This window comes from Drosophila novamexicana, unplaced genomic scaffold, assembly GCF_003285875.2.
Source record: "Drosophila novamexicana strain 15010-1031.04,08,12 unplaced genomic scaffold, DnovRS2.1 tig00000485-arrow-pilon, whole genome shotgun sequence".
Lineage (NCBI taxonomy): Eukaryota > Metazoa > Arthropoda > Insecta > Diptera > Drosophilidae > Drosophila > Drosophila novamexicana.
Window position 1 is genome coordinate 1,896,920 of NW_020824808.1, and position 4,671 is coordinate 1,901,590.

Genomic DNA, 4,671 nt, shown 5'->3' on the forward strand with positions numbered 1-4,671 from the left:
TGGGCGCCCATTGCATTTGTTTATTGTCATCGTCAGCGTTATTTAAACGTTGACAGTTTCAAAAAATTTTTTTTTGCCGTGGCCAAAAAATGGAAATGTGGCAGGCGGCAACTTTGTCGCCGGCGATTGTCTGTCTGCCAACTTGCATGGGCCGGTAACAATTGCCATTGCCATCACCAGCACCACTGTCCCGCCTCCATCCCGCCCCCGGTGGCGCCAGGGCCCCCTGCCAATGCTTTCAGCATGCCCCTGTGGGTGCCTGTGGCGCTTCGGGCTTTGTGGCATAAAGTCCTTTAATGCTCTAATCAAATTGTGGCTTCTTTTTGCCAGCTGCCTTGTCGACAACTTTGGCTGGTTGTTGTTGTTGTCGTTTCCGCTCCCGTTTTTGTTGTTGTTGTTTTTGTTGTTGTTGCTGTCATCATTGTTTTGGTTTCATTGACGCGTTTATTAAAATTACCGCGGCAAAGTTTCACGGCAGCATTTTTTATTTTTATTAACAGTAGCGAGCAGCTTGAGCTGGCTTCTTAGTTAATTTGTTTTTCTACTACCTACTAAAAATATACCTTCCAGGGGTGTGGGGATTGCGCCTTGTTAGGTTAGGCTAATTTAATTTGCAATCTTGCCCGGCTCAAGGTATTTTTTTGTTTTTAGGTTCTGTTTGCGTTTTGAAAATCTATTTTTTGGGATAAGATTTATTTGGAATTCATGTATTTTCATAGTCGAGTTATAAATAGAAGAAGTATCGGTAGTTAATCAATTTTCCATATTACTAATTTTGATATTACATGACCTCAAAAGCGTTTTCATTTGTTTTTTATATTGAATGGTTTTAAAAGTTTACATATAAATCAAGAGTGCTCAACTTGGAAGTGCCCGAATAGGAGATACCGTGAACCTGCTGTCCATATTGTTCTAATATTTTAGCTTCCTTCTATGTTTCAAATTCTCTGGGATTTTGGTGCCCGAGCTTAATTTTCAGTGTCTAAATATGTTAAGCAAATATGTGTAAATACCTTTAATCATTTGTTTTTTTTTTGTTATTTAATTTTGTGGTCAATGGATTCGTAATCTGTATGTACCTTAAGAGAAACTGCAAATCAAGTTTGGTGTAACAAGGTTTTATAATCGTCGAGTTATGTATAAAAACCATATCAAAGCGATTAATTTTATATTATGAAAATGCTATTGGAGAGAAAAAATAAATGTGTGCTAAGTATAATATGCGAGAATAGACTTTGAAATTATCAAGTCAATAGTTTTTATAATTTTAGAGTACGACACGTTCTCGCAGCCAATCAGAAGGACATTGATAAGTAGATCGACTCAGAGATCGGAGGCGCATTCATTTGCTTGTTACAAACATTTTCAAAAAACAATTTACCCTTATTTTACACTTATTTTTAAATGTGCAGGGTATGAAAAGGCTGTTGCAATTAATAATCGAGATTCAGCCTCTATTGAACTGTCTCTTTAAACAATGTTAATTTAATTTATTAATATTTTTGCCCCTCCCGCCACTTAATTCGAAATCAGGTCAAATGCAAATTGACAGGTGCTCAATGACAAACAAACGTTTGACAGTTAAATGAGCCGAATAAAGCCCATTTGTTACATGTAAATTTACATAAATACATACAAATACACACACATATATTTATTTATATGTGCATGTTGTTGGTGAAAAATTGAGCATACGCAACGTGTGACTGCCACAGGTTTGATGCTTATGTGCTTGAGCGCAATGCTAAGCGGCAAGAGCAAAGCACAATGCACACATACACACACGCAGACACACACACAGCTTAACAGCTATGCTCGAATCTAAGTTAATTACTTAATGGCTATGTAATGCACAGGCATTTAAATAATTAACAAACATTTCATTGACTGGCGTAACTGACACACACATACACCCGTACACACACAGACACGCACACACACAGCCTCTTAAAGCCACTCTGAGTTCATGGCACAGTTTGTTGGCCTTTTGAAATATTTATTTATACGCCTTGCGCAACAGTCGGCTGTTGTGCTTATTTTGTTTTTTTTCCCTGCGCCTGCATTTGCATAAATGCATAATTTTCCACACATACACACACACTCGCACTCATACAGGCACACACATGTTTGTAAATCGTTTGTTATTTTTTTGTTATTTGCCTTTTACGCGGTTTCGTCGCTGTCGCTTTTATTGCCACCCGTCCGCACTGCACGCACGCACGAACGCACGCACATACCGTGTCACACAACAGTTGCCGTCTAACTGACGCGCCACGGCTTTGGCCACGGCCGGCTGGCAACTTTTGATGCGGCTGCTGCGGCAGCGACGTCAGCAAGCCAAGTCGCCGATATGTAAAATCCCTGTCCTGGATTCCTTTGCGGTGTTCGTGTGTGGCCGCTGGCGCTGACGCCGACGCCGACGTCCAAAGAGCGCCAAATGGCAGCTCATTGATGCCGGTCGGCACACAGAGATGCTGCGAGGCGGCTGCCGCTTCTCTTTTGGCTTCGTTTTCGGCTTGTCTTCGGCTGCTGACGTTTCACGAGCATCGTGGGAGTGCTTCGAAGAGAGAGCGTCGTTTGTTTTTGGGCGCGCCTTGGCTGTGTGTTGTGTACTCCCCTTAAGAGCGGCGCTATCAGCAGTTGCTGCCGTTTGTCGCTTTGTGGCGCTGTTAACAATTATAACTGTTACTATTAACAGCGAGTGGAGAGTTTTAACATTACCGCCAAGTTTAACAGTCAAGTTTCTCTTACAAGTAAAAAGTTTTCAGAACTATTGTTGAGAATAACTGTTATAGATTATGATGAATTTTCAACAACTAATCTGGGTGCAAATCATTACATCGCTTTTAATCACTATATATATGCACATATATACGAATTACAGCAATCTATCATCTATATATGAAAATAGCAAAATATCAATAAGTCGGTATATCAATATATCAAAATAATATATCAATATATCATAATATCAATGTCAATCAATATTTTCAATATATCAATATATTAATATATCAATATATCAATATATCAATATATCAATATATCAATATATCAATATATCAATAATTCAATAAATCAATAAATCAATATATCAATATATCAATTTATCAATTTATGAATATATCAATATATCAATATATCAATATATCAATATATCAATTTATGAATATATCAATTTATGAATATATCAATATATCAATATATCAATATATCAATATATCAATATATCAATATATCAATATATCAATATGTCAATATATCAATATATCAATATATCAATATATCAATATGTCAATATATCAATATATCAATATATCAATATATCAATATATCAATATATCAATATATCAATATATCAGTATATCAATATATCAATATATCAATCTATCAATCTATCAATATATCAATATATCAATATATCAATATATCAATATATCAATATATCAATATATCAATATATCAATATATCAATATATCAATATATCAATATATCAATATATCAATATATCAATATATCAATATATTAATATATCAATATATCAATACATCAATGTATCAATATGTTGGAGCTGAGTATGTTTGTATGTTGAGCTGAGCTGAAAAAAAAACACATTAAGGTTTAGAAAGCAAGTTTCGTTTTTAAGCTAACAAACATTACTCTGTTTTCTTGTTCTTTCAGTGATGTGTTTATACAAAAGTTCGCCTTAAACCTAAGGATATATGACGATAAAAGAATCGTGAGTGTGAATTTACAGGTGAGTACTTAATTATAAATATATATTTTTCTACTGCGGGTATGCCCTGGCCTTGCCAGCGGTACGTATAAAATAAATCACACAAAGAGCCAAACCTCGTGAAAATCGGCTGAGAATTGACCGAGTTATGAAGTGGGAGATTTCAACTTATGTCTATATAGGATTTTTTGGCGTAAAATTTGTATATGACCAAGAATAATTTTGCCAGATTTGGATGCCAAAATTGACCCGCATTTTCAGTCTAGAGCGGTGGTATTAAATATGAAATACATATATCATACATATATAAATACATATCAAATACATTTTCACAACGATCTTTGAAAATGATTTTGAAAAATAAACAAAAAACGGCTGGAAATTCCATACGTATTTATTAGTTTTAAAAATAGGTATCCTGAATTATTGACCTATTTTGGTTATCTTTTGCAATTTGCAAGTTTCTGTAAAGGAAATAATAAGAACATGTCACATTAAGTGGCAGAATCGCAGTGGCAACGGCCTTGTGCAGCCAAGTATGCAATTCCGAAATCCCAAGACTTTGGTTGTCATTGTTGTTTCGATGTTGTTGTTGTTGGCGCTGCAAATCCTATTAGCCACATGCCCATCTTCTGGCGCAGTTCAGACAGCTCAGGCAGGCAGGCAGGCAAGAGCATAAAACGCAATGCAACAAGCGGAAATGTATTTTTCGGCTGAGGTTGCAAGAAAAGATATACAACTGCCAAGCCGCTTATCAAAAATAGGGTAGCAAGAACTAAAAAAAAAAGGAAACACCAAAAAGAACATGGAAATAGAAATAAAATTAGTACGATGCAAACTCAGTTGCAGTTTTCATTTGTTGTCCAGAGGCAGACAAAGGTGAGCAGCAAATCGCAACTGGTTTATCAGTCACTCACAGGGACGCAGATGGAGC